The sequence below is a fragment of the Plectrocnemia conspersa genome, unplaced genomic scaffold (assembly GCF_051122295.1).
Source record: "Plectrocnemia conspersa isolate PC_06_02 unplaced genomic scaffold, ASM5112229v1 ptg000013l, whole genome shotgun sequence".
NCBI lineage: Eukaryota > Metazoa > Arthropoda > Insecta > Trichoptera > Polycentropodidae > Plectrocnemia > Plectrocnemia conspersa.
The window spans coordinates 7,059,148-7,082,637 of NW_028277177.1; the positions used below are offsets into that span (position 1 = coordinate 7,059,148).

General features: G+C 28.1%; 1 protein-coding gene across 1 annotated transcript in view; it reads right to left on the minus strand.

Moving 5' to 3' along the window:
• LOC148227150 (chaoptin) overlaps positions 1–23,232 on the minus strand; it is a 73,243-nt gene extending 50,011 nt beyond the window's left edge. Inside the window, exons 1-2 of the mRNA XM_088201457.1 lie at positions 23,023–23,232; positions 5,859–6,220 (exon numbers count right to left, since the gene is read on the minus strand). The gene's annotated coding sequence lies outside the window, so the exon portion shown is untranslated. The remainder of the gene's footprint in view (positions 1–5,858; positions 6,221–23,022) is intronic.
• Positions 23,233–23,490: the final 258 nt, after the last annotated feature.

A 23,490-nucleotide genomic window follows, 5' to 3' on the forward strand; every position in this document is an offset into this window, starting at 1 on the left:
TATATATATATATATATATATATATATATATATATATATATATATATATATATATATATATATATATATATATATATATATATATATACATATAATACATGTGTAGATTTACTCACACAATTAAATGAAAAAACATGTGATTTATTTTAAGATCGATTCTTAAAAAGCTCTTCAAACTTTTTTACGTTCCCTCATCTAGAAAGTTTGTAACGACATTCGCGTTTAACTAGTGACGTTCAAGTTACAAGCTTCTCATACTAATAAAGCTTTCTTTACAAGTTTCGAGAAGCCACTTTGTGTATATTTTCAATTCCGAAGAGCAGCTACTCCCAAACTTGAAATCGATGGAATCCAATTTAAATCTACCAATTACTATGCTAATTAATAAATTTAAATAAATTTAAAACCAATACATATATAAAAACTACAAGAGCTTGTATTTTACTAAGTTTAGCCTATTAGGACTTGCATGGAATGCGACCAAAATAAAAAAATCAGTGATATTTCTTTCACAAAGAGTACCTAATTTCGCATTGTATCCTAATATATGTATACTTTTTTTGTGCTAGAATTATAAATGAATTATTTATTTTGTAAACAGTTATTCCATTAAGTTTAGTATTGATTTAAAATTATTAGATAAAAAAAAATTATCACGACAACGCCCGCCCATACAGTAACTTTGCTTGCGCTTAAAATATTTATTACATTCCCCATATTCAATGTACTTGACCTTTTTTATTTTTTTCTAGTTATTGATTGTTTTTTTTTTCTTTCAATTTATAATATTTTCATTTTATGATTATTTGCTTCCAAGCTGGAGAAACTATATAAAAATAAAATTAATTATAAAAGTCATTATGAAACTCAAGAACAATAAGTCGCCTGGTAGCGAAGGGATTCTAGCACTACGAATAATACTCCTTCACAATGCGGTTAAGTACCAATGCAGATTTGCGGGGTTGATCAAATATTATTTTTGCGACAGATCCTCTTAAATGCAAATGAGCTCAACAAAAGACGCATATAATATTGTCGTTGATTTTAAGCCGGCTTATATAAAAAAACTTAAATTAATGAAAACTAGTCAACATAACAATGAAAAAAGTAGATTCTGCATATAAATATAACTCTCAGTTGAATTATATTTTAATACTTTTAACGGGCTTAGACAAAAGTATGCTTTCGCAAATTTGATTTGTATTGATATAGTCCTTGAAAAGATTTTCTAGTATCCTAAAATAATTAGTAATTCAGGTCAGAATAACGTAATCCTTAAGGTCTCAGACTGGTAACCCAAAGTCCAAGGGTTCTATCCACGGCAGTAGACTTGATTTTTTATTTGTAAAAATGCGCTAATAATAAAAACAATCTTCCGCTTTAAAGTGACATATATTGATAACAAATTATATTACACATTCAAATTGATGTCACTGATGCCCCAACTTTCAGTTTTTTGCTTAACTTACTTACAGGTATTTATTATGTCTGACTGACAGATTAAACTTGTTGCAACGGAAGATTAAAAAATACGCCGTTATAAAGACATTTAAGAAGCTACAGCGTGCTATGAAATCAATAGAACTACATATGAATACGAATGTTTGAATACACGTCATCAGCAACTGGCGCTGCGTGGCCAAAGGTCACCCCAGAATGTAGCTAATAATTTTATTTTATTGCAGAACTATCAATTATATACATTGTAAGTGTTGAAAAGTAGAACGATGATATACTGTATATTGTATAGTGCAATAAATACTGAAAGATGGATGTCGGGAAAAATAAATTGGATAAGTGTGCAAGAAACTGTGAAATTAAATATATGTTACGTGCATACTTTTGAGTAGGATTATAGCTTGATACCAATTATTTTTTTATTAAATATTTAATATGTAAAACATTAAAAATTAAACAAATATTAGAATGAGGAAGACAAAAAAGTCAGTGAATTTGCCGACACATAAAAAATAATTCTACTCAAGAGTACTATTTTATGAATAGTTTCTCCAGTAGACCTTGTACTTTTTCTGTTTTATACTAAATCATTAACTGCGTGTACTCATCTAATGCGTACTTTTTCAGAAAACATACCCTATTAATATAAAGTAGTATAATAAAACAGTCTTCGAGAAAGTTAAAAGCATCAGAGATGTTCACATTCGTTCCAGATTTACCCTGTATATAGTATACCGTAAAAAAGGGGTAAGCATTTCGAAAGCCATAATCCCGATGTTCCGGTTCATATCTTTGATTGCGGCCAACGACCTTGAACTGCGGGCGCAATCTTTGAGAGAGCTCCAACTTTCTCCGGCGAGAAATAATTTTATGTATCGAGTTTCGAAATCTTGTGCGAGCCAAAGAGGGAGAAACTCATTGTGTAATTAAGTTAGGGGCGGTAAGCGAATCGAATAAAATAAACACGCTTATTGTGTGTTGTTATTGCGAGCTCGCTTTTTGGTGTTTCTCAGAACGTTTTTTGATTGAAACGTTTGTTTGGATGATTGATTATTCGACGTCGTTCAAAAATCAAGGTTATGTCGCCTACGAGCGATTACGTATTTTTTATTTAATATATAATAAATTGATTCTTTAGATTTGCGCATAAAGCCTTCGAAGAAGGAAATAATGGTGCTACAAGAAAAATGTAAATAGCATATTTCATTGTATTACGGTCAAAGTAATACAGCTTAAATTTAATTAATCCCTTTAAACAAACATCAATTTATAACAATTACAACTTATCAGTTAATCAAGTCACTTGCATATTTTAAGCGACTCTCTTTGACTAGAACTACCCTAAAACATTATTGTATATATCGTTATTCTTGACTTTTATTCGTAAGAATATGAAAAGTATTAAAATCTATGCTAATTATTAAAACCAAGATATAGGCAAATGTAAAAAAATTTATTGATGAATACCTTTGATTTAATTTACTAGGAATAATATTTTTTAACAGGTTTGTTATGATATTTATTTTAATTAAATTAAGACCAAATGTTTAAAAATATCTATGCTTTCTCGGAAGCTTCTAATAGAGTTCGAAAGAATTTGAATGGCGAAAAGTTGTTTCCAATTTTCACAATTATAATTTTAATCAGCTTTATATTTGCTTTGGTAATCCAAAAATTAGCTAAACAAACAGATAAGAAGAAACCGCTCGACATGAAAATCGGCAGATTGCAAAAATCTATGGGGCTTTACACAAATCACCACAAAATTTGCTTATCAGTTAAAATAAACCTCGTTTTTATCAATAATCTAAATAAGTTTTTCATCTTTATCTTGTTCGAAATATGTAAAATGTGAAATATCAACAGCTGTTATTAATATTTTTTTTGCGATTTATAATTACGATTACGATTATCATGAAGATATCTACTAAATAATATTTTTTTATAATATAATAATCATATACTATAACATATATTTTTTATTTATCAAAATTTTCCGGTAAAATCAAGAAGTGAAAATGGGAACTTTCATTTCTCGACAAATGAAAAACATCGAGAAACTAAAATGTCTAAATAGGCTGTTTTGATGCTATTAACAAAGTTAATTATTTTTTATACATTTACATTTTATACACAATATTTCCAAAATACATTCCTGAAATACTGTGTACTATTAGTACAGAGAAATTTGATTTCTATGTACTAATTTGAGAGTAAACATATGCTCTATAATGCTACTAAGAAATTTAGATCCAGTTGCTACAAAAAAACACAATACTAACTGACAAATTAAAATTCAAGTTATTAAATATTAAAATTTCTACCGTTTTGCCATGTTTTTAAAACTGATTTAATTTTCTATACATTTCTTTTTGACTATGACAATAAATAAGTAAAATATTTTTATAAGATATGACTTGATAAGATTGAAGCATCTAAAATGTCTTATATGTTTTGTCAGATGAAAATAATTAAACAATAGACATCGTCAATGATAAAGCCAGAAACAAAATCTACTATATTATATGAATAATAAAATAATGCTCCTTCAAAGAAAGACGACAGGATACAGCGAATGTAAATCGTTTCATTACACTTCCAGGAAAAACGTAATAAGTCTTTGAAAATATTGTATAATAGAGAAACGACAAGAATTATCGCGCTTCTGTGAACAACAAGAATGTGACTCTTCTTTTCCTTTACATCTTTAAGTAATAGAAAATTGATTCGATTTTTTGATGTTAGTGAGAATACTTATTGGAAATAAAGTTGTAGTCAATTTTTTTTAATAAGGTCAAACATACATATAAGAACAATTAAAAAATAATACATCATGGTCTAATTCTTATTCCAGTACATAATCAATCATTCCTACAAACGTTAATTAAGTTAATTATGCGTATAAAATTATGAATTCATAAACGACTTTCAATTTTTTTAGATTGATTGATTGTTATTATAGGTACTACAATTAACCCCTAATATCCATTACTCAACATTCGTTCGATGTATTATATGTTTAAGTATTATCGTAACATTAAATATAAAAAAATATATAAATTGCCCGTTAAGCTATAAAACATTTTACATTTCAATTAAACATATGGTTAACGATGTTAGTAAATTATAATCACAAGTAGCTAGTAAAAGTAATTGATTTTTTTTATTAGACTAACAAAATATTTATTGCGTATAAAATATAGATTTTTTAGACGATGACCATTAATTTATATGTGTATTATAAATATATATTTTGAAGATTATTGCATAAGCAAACTGAAACACAATAATTTAAGATCATACAATAAATTACTTGCGATATGTAGACGACATAGTACTCCTGAAGGAATCTATGAAAGATCTTTAGGTTCAATTGAAGCAAAACATAAAAGATTTGTAATACACGTTACCGCTCGGTAACTTCGGCAGTTTCATTAGCAAAGAATTACTATCTGATTTAGTTATCAGAGAGCAGATTAATATGGCTTAAGCCCAATTATTGTTCTAAATATTTACATTTTATTTAACATAAAAGAATTGAAGCTTTAGAACTGTGGTGCAATTGCTGAATCGTTAGAGTGTCTTAAATTAAGCACACAATCAACAAATTCGTCGTTTCTTATAAATGGAAGAATTATGATCCTTATGCGCGTTATAAAAAATATAAAAAATGTTCTATATCATATTTTATGAGCAGTTTGAAGTTAAAGATCTCAAAAAATATTAGGAAATACAAAATTGAGGTACTATATCGCGTCCTACAAACAGAAAAAAAGATTCTCGTGGGTAATGAAAAATAAAAACCTTTCTTTTGTGCAAAGAGATATGCTACCTAAAGCTTTACGAATATAATATAAAAGCAATACAAGTCATGTATGACCTTGTCTCTTCCTAGAAGCAAAATTTCACTTAAATGAATTTTCATATCACAAAGAATTTATACCAACGGAATGATTAGTGTGTTAAATAATATTATCATACTCAGATACAAATTCGACTATATATTGTCACTATTTTTAGACTCTTTCTGTGACTATAGAATAACTGCCATTATCATACTCATCAGGATGAATTCCGATATTAAAATAATATTAATACTCGCCATATAAATATATATTGTGTTCACAAAAAATAATATTAAACATTGTCAAAGTGCACTTGTACAGAAAAATATAGGGTCCCTAAACTAAAACCTTACAATTGAATAGTAACCTATTAATTATGTAAATATTTATTTTATCATATTAATATGAATATTTTAAACCTTTAATCAATTGATACAGTCAACTACGGTTGGAATCTGGCCCTTGTGGCACTCGAAGACAAGCTTTCCTTGGGTTGGGTGTATATGTTCGTAGTATATATAATATAATATAAATTTGTGCAAATGTATCACTGACCTTTTTGTTTGTTTGTTTCATAACACCCTACAGCATCAGCAGCTGGTCCTCCTCTATTATCCGGACGATAATCGGCCGCTCGGCATATTACTTTTCACATGGCTCGAATCCCAAATGTGCAACTTTACTCTGAACACACAACAACCGACACAGTCCCCCACAATTTATTCCTTTTAACGCTTCAAGTCCTCCCAGAAGCGGCGCCGATATTAGCACAACACATTATTATTAGGCATATATATTATTATTATTATTATTAATTCAGTTAATTGCGAACACTCTGTTGCTGCCTTCTGGTTTATACTTTGGTTAAATTTTCAGCTTTGGCAGATTTTCAGATTACAGCAGCATTTCGGCACGATCTGAAATTCAAATAAATACATTCGTTTTAGCGTTGTACAAAGCGTAATATACAATTAACTGATTAACTTATGGCACGCATACATAAAATCAAAATGAATTTAAATACTGGCAAAGTATAGAACTACAGAATAATAACAATTTCTTTGCAAAGTAATTTATATTATCCATTGAAATTATCTTTTTTCAGAATGATTTAATTGAATACTACCATATTATAACCGTCACTATAGAAGTCATAGAATACGAGTTATTAAGGTATTTTTTTAAAGAAATAATAACACAGGTCTTTATGTGATTTTATGTAGACGTCGTATATACGGATTTTGAGAAAGCCTTTGACAAGGTGTCGTGGGTTATTACTTAAAAAAATTCAAACCTCAGTAGCTGGAATGATTTAATTTTTTTTACGTTTATTCGAATTATTAAAGTGATCGTAGACAGTTTGTAACTCATTGCTGCTGATTTTCGTATAAAAATTTCACAAGGATTGCTCAAGAGTCCAATCTGAGCCCTCTGCTCTTTGGGATATTTATTACTGAAATAAATACGGAAGTCACAAATCGATCGATTTGCGCAGGTTTGCTATTAGAGGTTTTAAAATGGATGCAAAAAAAACCCTTGTCCAGATGTGAAATTCTGATGTCGTGAAGTTACGGCTGAAAATCACGACCTTATACAACTGCAGGTCAAAGGTTGAACCAGTGACATCACCAATGGAACGAGTCCACTTTTTTTCCTCTTGAGTACAGGAAGATTATAGACTATTCAAGCTGTCATTACGGCCATGATCAGTATCTATTTGAACACACGTTATAGCGACTACTAATTTGTAGAGGACAAAAGATACAAGTTTTAAGAGCACTGCCACATCTTAGGCATTTGAGAGATTCTGCGAGGCTCACAAGATCTGCTCTTTTGCTTTTGCACAAATTTTACTTAATACACACTCTAATCAGAAATTTTCTGAGATCTCACGAGCTCTCCTTTTGGTTTGAGGAACCCTTGTTTTAGATTTCATTACGATTATTTATCTTTCTTAGTGGGTGTGGAACGCGACTGTGTGCGGCCGCTGCTGTCGTTTACAACAACCCAAGTAGGAGGTCAGGTCTAACATCGATCTACATGTAACACGGAATACTCTTTGCCCATAATTTGTTTTTAACTATATGATATATTACAACTTTACCAAAGATGTTTTTTTTTTTAAAACATTGACTATGAGAAAGACGTTAATTTTTGTGAGCAAACTAGTACTAAAAGACTAGATAGATAATCAATAAAATACTAATAATATACCCATTCTCTATTTTTAATGTCACTATGATCTTTGCCTCTGCCACATAAATATTTCATTATTGACCAACCTCATTTAAGTGCCCAGTTCCAATAACACATCTAGATATCAATGCTGTGACAATCTGTATTGTTTCAGTGTATCAAAAACGCAAATAAATTATTTTTGACTTATTATTCGTCCATTATTTTGAAAATTAAGCACATAAAACGTTTTGCAACTGACATAATTTAATCTAAAAAATTAAAAACAATAAAAATTTGTGATTTTAAAATTTATCACTCAATTATTGTTAGTTTAATAGTTAATTAAGTAATAATACTCCAAAAGTAATCATTGATTTAAAAATTTGCAGTGACCTTCTATAAAAAATCATAAAGTTTCACTCGCAAGTTTTAATAATGCAAAAAAATCAGTTTAGATAGGATATTTTAAAATAACACTAATCACTATAGTATAAAAAATATAAAGATAATATATAAAAATACTGAAGCATACAGCATTAAAAATAAATATTTTTGTCTGATTAATATATGATAATATTCAAGGAGCTTAACTAAATTATTTAACGCCTATAACGTCGTATATGTATCAAAGTATATAGGTTATACAAAATAAACTTATAAATAATTTTAATAATATTTTATAAAATCATTTCATCAAAAGTCATAAAAAATAAATGTCTACCCCATTTCCATTACTCAAATATGGATTTAGACTCTTTAATATATTTATAAAAAAAAATCTATACAAATGGGTTTTTTTCACTGGTGTCATGATTTTAAAAATTTTAACCAGCACTATAGACAAGTGGTACTAATCTCTGACTATTGACCTGAACGGTTCGATTTGATTTCTATATGAACCTCAGAATTTTTTTTAATTCTATCATGTCGGGGAGATCGGAATTACTGATTATTATATAATTAAAATTCCGATCGGTCATCACAGATGAAGTTAATTTGATTTTTTCTTATCTCACGGTTGAATATCGTGACGATTAATGAAAATCGATCAAGGTCCTATATTATTAAAAGTTATTTAATAATAACTTCTTCAACTCATAAAAAATATATTGTATGTATTTAAAATCAAAAAAAATCTTATTGTGAGATCGTTGTCGTCATTGTTATATTTCATTTACTTTGTACATAATTAGATTATAATATCTGATTACTATATTGCAGCTAAGAAACGCTTTGCTTTGATTTTTCATACGAGTAATTTACCATTAAATATATCAAATAAATCTTTATACTGACATATAAAATGTTGAACGGCAATTTATTTTACTTTTTATATATATGCTGCTATCACACATTGATAACGTTTTATCAGGATCGGAAAGTCTTCGTTAAAAATGAATGATTTGAGAACAAAGCAACAGTATGGTATTATTGTAAATCAATGTTAATAATCACAAAGTGAAATTTTTGTAAAAACAATATAATATATTTCTAATATCGTTTTTAATGATAACTTTTTAATATTATCTGTAATAATTTACCATAATAAAAAATTCAGTTCTTTAACAATAAAATCTTTAAGATTATGCTATTAAAAAAATATAGTCTTAATATAAAATATTTTTTGCTTAATATTTTTTTACTCAATAATTTATTAAATTTCTACAAAATATATCAAAACAGCGTCAATGTTTTTAAAAATAATAAATAAATTTAAATTGCAAAACAGTACATAGGTTTCCTATATTTTTGTTTTTAAATTGGATATAATTTAAAAAAACTTTGCTGAATGAAAACTTTTCATGTGTAAACTTATAAAGAACGAACAATTTTCTTTCGTGCAAATTCACAATATGTGAACACAATATAAGATATATATATAGGTGAAAAGAATACACATTCTGCCAACTCTTGCTAAAGACATTTTGAAATGCAAATAAGTATATATTTTAATAATAATATAAATGCTAGAGAATATATTAATTTACTAATATTATATATATAATAATTTATCAACTATTTTTTTCTATAGAAATATTACATAACACAATGAAAATGAATGTGATTCAAGGTTTAATTAAACAATTTAATTAAAAATTTCAATTTTCTAATTAATTTTAATTGTAAGTAAAAGACAAAGATCAATTATCAACCTTATTAAGATCAAAGAAAAGTTTTTTAATAACAATATTATTATTATTTTATTTTAATTAAAATTATATCTCAAAAATATTTGTCATAAAAAAATAATCCCATTTAAGTAAGATTGTTGTAATTTAAATGTAAATCATTTGTTATAATTAACGAAAAATATTTTACGAATATGAGATATGAAATGCTTATACGTATTAAATTGTCGTTGAATCGCAAATTGAATTATTAAAACGCTTACACAAACGATGAGATGAGCTTTTATGTCGAAACTCGATTTGCTTATTTAATTTACCGAATTTAATCGGTTAATTGACAATTCTATTACGGGATGACAAACAAAACGGAGCACCGAATTTCGTTAAGCGAAACGCGAATAAAAAACATACCTACGCAAATCGAAAGCGGCATTGTTTTAATCATATCCAGAAGCGGTTGAGCGGTAAATTCGCTTTCGCAACATTAGCACTCAAACTGACACGGTTTTAATTAACCGGTTATTGATTGTATTTTCGGGTGAATTTATTTCAAATATAAAATACCCTATAGAAATGGTAAACGCTTAAATTGAACTCAACCAAATGTGTAATGATTTTAGATATATATAGACATTTCGATTTTAAAATTACAATATGGTTTCGATTGCTAATCCAAAAAATTGTAATATATTATGTAAGGTACATCAGGGACCACTGGCAACTGACAGCAAGTTCAAACCAATAATTAAAATTATTATGTGTTAAAAGCGCCATAAACCAATGCTAATAGTTTTTAAAACACGGCGGCAAGTTGCGAAATCTTTGTGCGACAAGTGCCATTATGCATCGTACACGTATCAGTAAAAAATTCTATGAGTTTTAGTAAATGCATCATATTCATTCATTTAAAAATTTGCACAAATACTATTATATATTATGGACACAATATGGCACTTTGTGATGCAAAAAACAAAGCAAAAGGTTGCCAAATCTTCAACTTTTTTAAAGTAATTAACGTTCACACAACACAAAAAAAATTAGAATGGGAAACAGGCAATAACAAAAGCAATTTCACCTCGCAAATATTTGTAATTTGCCATTGCAGCAAAAAGTGGGCGAGCACTAAATCTCTCTTAGATGTACCAAGCTAATACAAATCTGATATATCAACATTCTTATTTGAAACTCGCTTTCGCAAACACACATTATTTAGAATTTTTATATGAGCATGAACACAAAACGGAGCCAGTAGAGTCGATCATTTAAATAGAGAGACCGATAAAGCAGCCGCTTCCCTCTTTATGTCAACTTTCGTAACCCAAACTTCTTAGGTAACTGGGTCGTTCAAAAGTAAACAAGGCTATGATAACTTCATACATACATACCAATAATATTATATAGACTTTACCATATAATTTTTTTTTAAAAAGTGCTCCCAAATTTAGTACGATATTTTTTTAAATATATATATATATATATATATATATATATATATATATATATATATATATATATATATATATATATATATATATATATATATATATATATATATATATATATATATATATATATATATACTTTAAAAACCTAATGTATGTTTTACATTTAAATACAGAAATCTTTTGACTAATATATAAGAGAATAGCAGCTACTTCAACATAAATATTATTTTTACACGTATAATTTCGACTTAGCATATACTTTTTAAAACACCCTATATAATATAGACACGTAGACAAATAGATTAGTTAATTGGTTAGCGTGTCGTTCTGGTAAAGTGACAGGTCATATTACATAGCGGCTGGAATTTCGCGACACAGAACGAACATGATATTTATTTTTTAGACAAATATATTTTTGCGTGTCGAAAGGATAAAAAAGGAAGCTTCAATAACTATGTCACGTAAGCGATGCGAGATGACGGTAATAGCTATTTGTACAAATGCGACACAAAAAATTTCTTATAAACGTTAAGATACGTGAGAATTTGTTTTAATTTCAATTTTCTATCTGTAAACATTCTTTAATGTGCTGTACATGCTTTAGCAACTTGATTTTTTTTCTGTTTAATAGCTTTATTCATGGATTTTTAATTATCAGTTCAAGAGCCAGTAATACACTCAAGTATACAAAATACATAATTAGTAAGTTAAGATAAAAAAAACAGACTAATCCAAGTCATTTTTTTATTTGATAATTCCGATAACATTGATAAACAGAAGTTTTACTCTTGCGCTACTTAATAAAATTAACCAAAACTTCTAAGCCTTATAAAGATACTAAAGAAGAGCTGGCTGGTCATGGTTTCAGACTCATATTCAACTCAAACTTATACAATATATTTTTATAAATATTTTCAACTTCAATCTGACTATTAATAGAAATACTACTTTAAACATTTTTAGCATTTCACGAAAATTTTTGACTCTATTGAGAAAGTATGCAATATTAAATTATACAAAATTCAATATTTTATATTCTATTCTGCCCTAAATTAAGCTCAGTCAATAAATTTAGAATCCTTTACAGGTTTCAATCCTCATATGCGAGTGGTTTGTACACTCAACGTTTTGTATTATAAATTTTATTAAAATGTAAAAATAATTTTCAATTTGTGTTACATATAATGTTCGTATTTTTCCATTATTGGTTTACAAGAGGGTGCCTAAAAAGTATCGATTTACCAGCTTGCAGAAACATTCCTTGAAAACATTTCGTTTAAAATGTCAATTGCGTTATTATAATATATTGGCTGGATGGTGAAAGAAAAATGTTTTGTGCGCGAAGAAACGCGTGTGTTTCGTTTTTTATTCAATTGAACACGGGAGAATTGTATGGGGAAATGATGAAAATTCTTCCCTTGCAATAAAAGAAGTTCGCATGCCGAGGGCCGTTTCGCTTCAAATTTGATTAATTCGCTTCCGTCGGCGGCTAAACATTTTTTTCGATACATTTTTAATAGGTCCCGCGGGCGAAAGCTCTGTTTAACGCAGGCCATAAGGCGAACTTTGGAAGCTCGTAAAAACTATATGTGTCGATCGATAGTTGACGTATTCAAAACGGCGGTGAAATTATCGAAATGCGCCCTAAGGCATATTTAACCTTTTTAAAATACGCGGCTGAATACATTAATTTATTACGAGAATGAGCTTTTAGTGGGCCTTTAAAAATCAAGCTATTAAAATTATTTAGATTTACACTGATATACTTAACGACATATAGAGTGCCATATTTAGTATTACTATGCTAATTATTATTACTGCATTTTTATAAACACATAAATTTACTAACCTAAGGATTATTTTTTATGGTGCATTGCGTTTATTTTTAACACATTTTCATAAATAAATACATATTGTTATTTTAAATAATCGAGAAATCAGTTTTGTTAAGGGATAAGTAAGTGACAAAGTTTAATTATAACAACGTTATGCCTGCAATGTGTACTGAAAACAGCCGTTTAATAATTGTTCAATATGAAGAAAACTAAAAGAAACAGCGCGCATGTGTACCGAAAAAGAGAGCAGGTAACTGCAGAATTAAAAAACTTCTTTTTAGGCTGATAAGATAAATTAATCTCCATGATAAATACGCTAAAAATAAATATTTTTAATTTATTTTTATTTTTCTGTACATTAAAAAAGATCTAAAAAATCAAGATAAATAGTTGGGAAGACGAAATATCCTTACGTAACAAACTAAATTTATTTAAACCAATTATATTTGTATCGTTATGCTAAAGTTTGTCAAAACATAAGGGTGAATTGTGGTGTTGTGAACTGCATATAAGTAGGTTAGTTTAATACATATGCTAGATTTTACTTAGATCAGTATAATGCTATAAAATTTTAAAGAATTCATCTCTATGCGATCCTTAAACATACGTATATTATGTTAGTAGTCTATACTAGGCTACTTAATATTTTTATACGCGTAAGCTATTTTATTGTTAATCAACTTACGTTAAATATTGTTAAAAAAAACATTATCATGAGCAAAAATATTCAATATTGCATTTACCAATTAATCATTGAATTCAAAAACATACTTACTAAGATAAGTAATGTTTGTGCAATTATTTTATGAGATAATCTTAAACGCTACGAAAAGTAAAAACTGATTTTTGGTTTTATTAACGTGAAAAATTTAAATATTTTAATTGAAATAAATATTCTGAAAAAAATTGATATATTTGTCAGCTATTTTATTGTAGCAAATTTAATTTTTGAAACGCAAAAATTAAATATTTTAAAATGTATTAACCAACTTTTTTAATTCTGTACGATTCTATCTTAAAATGTTTGAATATTTGGGTTAAATGTTATTTTAAGCAAACTTTTAAAAAACTATATATCATCTTATTTTTGTATTTTAAGTAAAAGCTTTTAAAAATATTTATAATTGCGTTAAATAAATTCACATAAGGATATATTCGTAAATATTTAGCAATGCTCGAAAAATACTTTTAAATTCACTTTCAGCACTATTATGAGCTACCAAAATGCTATTATTGAGCTAATCATAACTGAATATTTATTTGAGATTCAATAGTTTTAAACTTGTCCTATAAAAATAACAAACTCTTTGTTCGGGTAATAATGGATAGTGGTCCAAATTTAGCTACATTTTATTGTAAAATATAATACGCTAAGATACTATAAATAAGCTGCGGTACCTCGTGACAGTGAGAAACCGACAGCTGTTGTTATAATTTTAAAACAATATATAATATAATACATTAATTGTTTTATGTATCATAATATTGTAATTTTTTAAATAAATGTATATATGTCAATAATAATAAGCTACTTCAATACACACATATATGTGTATGTTTGTATAATTAAAAAACACTGATCATTTACTTGAGTGCTTCTACGAAAACTAAAAATGAATCCAATTCCATGATCTAAACAATATTTCTGTTACTAGCTATAAATTAATTTTCAAGCACATCGTCACAACATCTTCCAGATTGATTGACTAACATGTCATTGATGATGTACTTTTATAACATTTTACAATACATATAAAGAATATTATATTGCATTTAAAATTACGTAACATACTATCTAAAGGTACATTATTTATTCTACTTCGTTTTTACGAATTAATTTTATAATACAATCTTTATTATTAATTCTAGGGCATAAAATATGTCTAATTAGATAACTATAGATCTTTTGCTACATATTGTATTAGACCGTTTATTTAAAGTAAATAAAAAAATTGTATTGAATGCTCACAGTAAAAATATCGAATAATTTAATGAAAAATAAGATAATATATACGTCATTCAAAGCACAAATCTTGTTTTTATTATGTTTGATTATGTATATATTATGTTTGAACATAAACCGCCTATTGGTTGTAAACGTCAAATGTAACGACTGAACATGAATCTTGAAATGACAACCGTATTTCTCGTGGCAAGATACAAAATATATACATTCTCAATCTGATATGTCGTGTCTGACATGTATGTGGGGAAAATAGAATGCTCAATTTCCAATATACTTTGCTTCAAAACGTCGGACGTTGTAAAATTTTACGATAGATATCCGGGACAATTAACCTAATCAAAAAGTTGGGTATCACGCATTAGTTTTGTGTGTGTATTTTGTAATGTATGTACGTACATATATACATATGTATTTCATTTATTATGTATTTACGTTGTGAAAGCACTTTGCGTAATTGCCGCTTAAATTGTCTGTCCATAAAAAATGTCCGTCAAACGAGATCTTGTTTCACTTTTCTCAAGATAAAGTGTTTGCAAAACATCTCTCGAGTGTACGACGCCGTTTTTGAAGACTTTTATAGCCGCTGCGGCTTGGGAAGAAATATTACAATGTAAAAATTGCACATAAAAACGTACATTCGAGTTAACGTCTGGCGTTTCAAAACGACAAAAATTATTAGAGCGAAAAAAAATAAAATAAACGGTCGTTTAATCGCCTTTAAACTTAACGTTGGACACATTACGCGATATCATCAACATAAAGACGATATAAATGATATATCATTAAGCTTTTTAGAGTGTAAATATAAATATTCAAAGCTGTATTTAGCTTTTAGAGTTGGGATGTTAATTACAAACCATGTCAATTATTTTTTCATGAACTATTGTACATCGTAAGTTTGAATATGTGTACTGCTTATATAAGATTTAATGCCATGTCAAATAAGATAAGTTAAATTACCACGAAAGATACATAATATTATTATAAGGCAAATATTAAATGTCTTACAATATTTTCAAATATTGTTTATTAACATCCTTATTTTTAGAAGGGATACAAAATAAATATTAGATGTTTGTAACTGAAAAATATGTTTACATTTCGTTCAAATATTCTAGTATGTTTATCTTAGGAGCGCTAGGACTCATTGAGTTTCTGTAAAAATATTTACCTAATAAATCGTTTTGAAGATAAACATGTCTTTTAATTCTTATTGATCTTTAGTAACTAGCCTTAAAACAATATTGTACTTTGTTATTTTGTATAGTATTCCAAAACAAACATAACATTTTTATTTGGCAAGAGAAATCTGACTTAATAATGAGATATGTATGTATATGCAGAGATATATACCTTCAATTTATCTTTTAAGTGAATAATAAAATAAAAGTAATAAGACAATATAAATAATTATTAGGCGCTAATTAGTAGGTTTTTCAAATCTTATGCGATTTATGAAAAAAATGATATACTAAATATAGTACTATTATTTTTCAATTTAACTGTATAACAGTTGATAACTTTATCATTAACGAAGCAGTTGAGAATTTTTAAATCATTTTAAAATAATTTCATACTATACAAATATTTTTTTTTAAGAAATAGAAGTGAACTTGAAAATCTTAAGGTATATATCTCTGTTTACAATAAACAAACAAACAAATAAGAAAAATAGCATTCGGCATTGTAAACCACGAAGAGACAATTAGTATTTGCAATCTATAACAAAATTATTTTCTGTTATAAATAAGCAATTGAGTAAAAAATATTAATCTAATCAGTTTATATATAAAGCTAATATTTAGTATTATAGCTAATTTATTTATGTGGGTATAAAAAATAATAAATTTAATTTTACCTGTCCACTGAAGAAAGAGTGAAGGGGCGAAGGACGAAATAACACTTTTAGTCATTTGGACAATGCCACCGTCGATCAATCAAGAAAATACTGGGTCGTGAAACGAAACGAAAGGGAAAAAACTAAATCGGCCGAGATTTCCCATAGGGTTGCGAATGAGTTAAGTAAAAATGTACCTCGGATAAGGGTGCGATAAAATGGAAATCTATTGTCGCGGCAAGTGTTGATTGACGTTGATCAAATAGGATATTTCTGTTATCGGCGACCGTTGTCAGAATTTACAACAATCTTACTATTACACCCGACGAATTGAAGCTACGTATTTTATGTATTATATATACCCGGAAATAAGTACTGACGTTGCTATTTTTACCATAATAGTTTATTATATATTTTACATATTTATAGAAAATATCAAAAGAATAAAACAAGATCAAGATTTTGAAATTTTCTGAAAATATAATAAACAATTTTTTTTATAAAATATAGATTTAAATATATTTGGTCTAAATGTAATTATTCAGTCAATTCTTGAATTGAGCAGTAATAGCTACTTAATCCTTTTTAATCTGTAATTAATATTAAATGGTATTTTTAAATATATAAATTATCTACAGTATAAAATATTGTTATTCTTTTTAGAATAACGTATCTTTATTTCAGATTATTTTTTAAGTGGGTGTTGTATAAGACACTGACTTTTGTATTATTTCAAACTAAGACATAGTATAAATTTATTATTTTAATATAAACTATAACATTTTTAAACGTAAAAGTCATACATTGTTTTTTTTTATAATAACGAAGCTATGTATATTCATTCGAAAACTTTTTAGTATACCTAAACTTTTCTGAATGCGGACCAGTGTTTTTTGTAATATTTTTGCGCCCACACAATATTGTTTACAAGTAAAATTAATAACCATCTCATCAAAAACCGCGCTTTAGCATCCCAGGCACGATTTATATTATTTAATTTATAATACATTTAAATATCTTTTAATAAGACTGTTTCAAACATACCCTATGCTAAAAATAGAATAATAAGTTTACTTTAGCATTCCTATTTTTCATATATAAATATATATAAGCTCTAAAATATGCTTTCGTTTAAACTAAAAAAACTAAAATATACATACAAACATATTTAACCCTTTGCACTCGTATTTTTTTTTTGGTTGGGGTAGCGCCAGCTCGTATTTAATTTCGAGACTTTTTTTATGTTCAATTTTTGGAAGTAAAAATGAAATAAAACATGTTTTGATTAATCTTTTTACAAATTAAAATTAATACAGCGAAAGATTGATAGTTTGTCAGTATTTTAGTTAAAAAAAAATTAATTAAATATTTAAAATATATTATAATTTAAATACTTTAATCGGAAAATAACTTTTTTTATTGTACTTTTTTAAATAATTTGTAAAACGTTAACCATGAAACTTAGAAAAGAATAATTTATTAAAATATGTTCACGAAGAATTGTACTTACTATTCACCAAAAATAAATGACATAGTATTAGGTATACATAGTATAGGAAGGTAAATGTAATGATGTTTTTAGATGATTTTTCGTCCATCGCAATCAAATGCGCGGTAAAACAAATAAATGAATTATTTAAAAAAACAGCTGAGTGCTGTAGCGGCAGGGGTTTATAACCATTAAGAAATTTGTAAATAGCTAGATGTCATATGAATTCTGAATAATTAAAATATTGGACTGTTTGTATTTTTTTTGCACCTATCGTTTATTATCTTGCGCAATGCGCTTATTATCTTGCGCATCGCGCTCGTTCTATAGCGTTTAGCGCTCATAACATGGATCAACAATTTGCGTTCATACAAAAAAATAATGGTTACAATAAAATTTAATCAAGATTAAAATTACAAAGAGCACAAGTTTTTTACTTGTTGTTTTTTTTTCTTAGTAAAACCTTAGTTTTTAGTTTTTTTAATTGTTGTTTTTTCTTGGTAAATAGTTAATATATTCCCATTAACAAGTTTTAGACTTTATAGAAAATCAGATTACAATAAACGTATTATAAAAAATAAAAAAATATACTGTTAGTTAAATAAAACATATATCAACATATAATAACGTTTAAAAACACATTTAATACGAAAAATTGTTATGCACCTTACAATAAACAAAACACAAACAATATGCACATCAGCACATATGTTTTAAGCAAAAGGATACATTTTGACGATATAACCAATGATTTTTAAAAGCAAAATTTAACACTTTTGACGCTAAGTTTCCGATAATGAGATTCCAAATAAATTAAAGCGAAGGTCCATATATAAAGGAGAATCTAGATTAGGAAATATGGTTCTAGGACACTAACCGCCTGGAAATATACCCCTTGGACAATAACCCCCCGGCAAAACTTCCCTGGACATTGACCCCCCGTGCTAATAACCCCCTGACAATTAACCCACCATGCAAATAATCCCCCTGACAATTAACCCCCGCCACGTATAAAGATAATACAGATATTACTTAACACGTCTCGTGACGCTCTATTATACTTAATAAAACATATACTGACGCCATTACCAAAGTTTAGCTGTATTATACATACATATGTATCTAGCCTAATAATATTTTTTATTTTTTTTAATACTCTTTATAACAATTTTGCTCGCACCGGTCACCGGTACAAAATATACAATACGTATATTTTCTTCGTAATAGTGTTAGTTTTATTGATATTTTAAAAATTCTGTATTTTGCTGAATGAAATAAATTAGTATTGATACTGATTATTCGTATTAAACATTATTTTATTAAAATAATGACCATTTATTATAAATAATAACAACTTATATAAAATACTTATCTCTATACGTGGCGGGGGTTAATCGTCAGGGGGGTTATTTACACGGGGGGTTAATTTTCAAGGGGCTATTTGTTGGGGGGTTATTTGTACAGTGGGTTAATTACCAGGGGAGTTTTGATAGGAGATATATCTATCCAGGGGGTATTTGTCCTGCGTTTACATGCACTTAGGATAGGAATATTTAAAATACGAAAAAGAAGGCCAAATTAAATTAGATATTTTTTAATATATTCACTGTCTATGGCAGAGGTCAGAAAATTACGGCCAAATCCAGCCCTCTGCTTATTTTAATCCGGGCTGCAAGTAATTGTTAGATTTGACATATAAAAAAATCAAAGTATGTGCTATAATAGAGCGGCCAACCGTCGAGTTAAGGAGCTAGCTAGGTATCACCTTATAAGGTGCTCCTATTGCTTTGTATTTCACCGTGACGTTATGCACTTTAAATTTGACAGCATCTTCAGTGCCCACGTAACGCCTTTTGCAATACATTTGAATATTTGAGAGAAATGATAAAGCTCATTTTAATTTTGCTTCCTGGCCCGCTGAGCTTAAAATATTTACAATCTGGTCCTTCACAAAAAAGGTTTGCCGACCCCTGGTCTATGGTGTTACACGAGCAAAATAACCTTGTCTATATTCTTTAGTCATATGTTTTACAGAGAGACATTCAAAACGCGTCATGGCGATTTTACAACTTTATATTTAGATTGTCTTGTATAACCGGAATGTCGTAGTCCTTAAGGCGTTGAATTGATATCCTAGAGACTATCGGTTCAGGTCCCGCAGCAAACAAAACATTTTAATATTAAGAATGCGCTATTATTAAAATTAAGCCCTAACTGCTAAGCGACATCTATTGATTGTAAGCTGTAATTATAGTTAACAATATATAATAGATATCACTAATTTACAAACTGTGTTTTATATTTTAAGTGTTGATTATGTTGTGCATAAACGACTTTTACCAATAGTTTTTCAATGACGCATATTTGAGTCATCCACCTTTAGAGTGTTAAATATGGATAAATTTATATAAGTGTAATACAATCCTAAAACTCACTGAAAAAAATATGTTTTACAAGACTTTTAACCCTTTCACCGCGGATGACTTCTATAGGTGTCATCAAGAAAATCGCCAGTACTCATTAGACATTTAAAGGTGGCGTAAGCATTTGAGCCTAATAAAATGGCTTTTTAGTATAATTTAAGGCTGTAAATCAATTATTTGAACCATAATATTTTTAAAAATATGGCATGAATAGGTGCCCCCACATATTAACAAATTTCGAAATGGCGCTCAAAAATATCAGCTGTGGTGATAATATAAATGCAATTGGGACCAGGCCCCACCAATTTTTTCGTACATAAAAACAAATAGGTGGGGCTGGTAAAGTTTTATTATATTTTGTGAAAATGATCAAATTTTATATTTAGACAAATATTCTACAAGTTTTTCGTATGTATTTGCCCATTTGAGGCAGAAATGATAAATATTACATTGTTTTTTTTGTGGGGATCTGTTTTGGATTGGCAGGCGTTTTTACACCTAGAGCGAACCAGCGTAGTTTGGCCTCGTGGCTTTATTTTTGAATTTTTAAGTTTTGAATTTATTAAAACAGTTCTAAAAATATAAATAAATTGATCATAAAAAATTTTTACATTAAAAGATTATCCTAAAACTTGAAACTTTAAATACTTGTACCAGATTTAAAATTGGTAAAAATAGTCTTAGCATAAACGCATACTATTACTGTCACAGTAATAATATCACGGTTAATATCGAATTCATCGTCACGTCCTTAAAAATTCAATATTATATCGTCATTCGTAATTATATGGATAATTTTTAAAAGAAAATCAATATATGTATTTATAAATAATTAAAACACAGATTACTAATTCTGTTTTACATAATTTAGCTATTTACTAGCTCGAAAATATATTAAATGTTTCGAGACTAATATTATCGTTTGAGTTGAGTACCCAGGTCGATAGTTGTCAATCGCTCATTTTATTAGTGCGAGCGAGTAAGCGAGCTCTGCTAGCATAACGGCATCTCGCTCTTTTTTCCGTCTTAAAAATTTTATTTTTATTTCATAACAGACACACAATATAAAGTAATAATTATGCACAATTAGAGCATATGATCCCGTTCCATCCCATATCATAAAAATATAGATGCCCTTAGAAGGAAAAAATCAGTTGTAAGGCAATAATTGACAACCTAAATCTGTCAAGTCTAGCGCGATGCCGTCCTAACAGCGCGCGCTTTGACCATGTTCCGATGAAAAATTTTACAATAAACTTACACTTGTAAATTTAAGATTATTGAGTTATTTGCATAAGTTAAAAATTCAATATTACTGAAATGTGTTTAACAGAAGTCTTTTTACTATTAATAAATTTAAATTTTCAAAATTTGCTTGAACACAAAGCCAATAAATGCATTCAAAGTTTTGTCGACATATTGTCGACGTTCGAGTACAACGCTTGAAATACGATGTCGACACATAGTCGACTTACGAGCGCAAAGGGTTAATATATTTATTAATGAATATATAAATCAAAAGCTTATTCAACGTATAAACACAAAATTTTATTTGTGGGGCAAAACTATTGCTATACGTTATATTGTATATTTTCTTATATATTATTAAACTTCTACTAGAGCTACTTAAATATAAATTTATGTGATATAGTTTAAGGTGATTTAAAATAAAAGTGGAAATGTATTAAGTGTAATCTTACGTTGGACCATTTTAATTTTTAATATTAATTTTTATGAATCTGTATACGAATACAACACTTATTATTAGAGCTTAAACAAAATAATAAAATATCGATTAACTCTTACATGTTTTAAATTGAAAAAACCCTGATTGACCTAAATTTTTACTATACACGTATATTAAAATTTATCAAATAAAAAAAAATATATTTTCAATAAACGAAAATGAACCATTCTTTTACTAATGTTCGCCGATGATATTTTAGTTTATTGTATTTATAGAAGTAGTTGAAAAACATTTGAGATTGTATTTTAGCTATATACTTAAAAATAATTGCAAATGAACAATAAAATAATAAGTCTAGAAAAATATTTTCTCTGTCTAGGATTGCGATTATTTAACTATTACGCAACGATATATGCTACATAAAACGGATAAAATGGACAAAGAGATAAGATAATTATTAAATTGAAATATATAAAAAAAATAGATATGTTTATAGACTAATTACTAAAAAATAAATTTAAGAATACTTTGATATACAAAAATGAGATAAGGTAAAAATATTGTATGGAGTGATAATGTAGAAGCATCTTTGTGCTATATTATATTTTTTTATATTATATCTGTAATTGTCATCGGATGCCATTGCAATCTCATTTTTGATTATCTAAATTATTACAATTTAAAACATTGGTTGCGTGTTATTCAATCATCTCAAAAGTCCGCGACTTACAAATCAACTCGACATCCCTTGGCCTCCCACGCAGCATCCGTGGTAGTCACACCACAAAGATCATATCATTAATTCATCGTGCAACACAACAGGGCGTAGAATGTTTGCCGCATGTTTTCGTACACTTTGAAAATTCAAGTCACGCAAAACGCACAACAACTCTCAAACAAAAAGCAATGATCCAACGGCACACGGCTCGCGACGAGTTTCCTCTGGCGCGGTCGGACCGCGACTAACCGTCCACCTAACAATTTCCCCCGTTTTCACCTATCCAGCCCCCACCCCTGTGCCCATTTTCCGGACTTTCCCCCGCCTCCGGTTCTCCCCGGCGCCAACAATCCACCTTGCGGTTAATGGTATTCTGATGATCGCGATACACCTCTTGTTTCCGTTTAACTCGGTCCGAGATAACACGGTGTTTTTTGGGGGGATTTTTTCATTGAAGGAAAAACTGGAAAAACAATAACG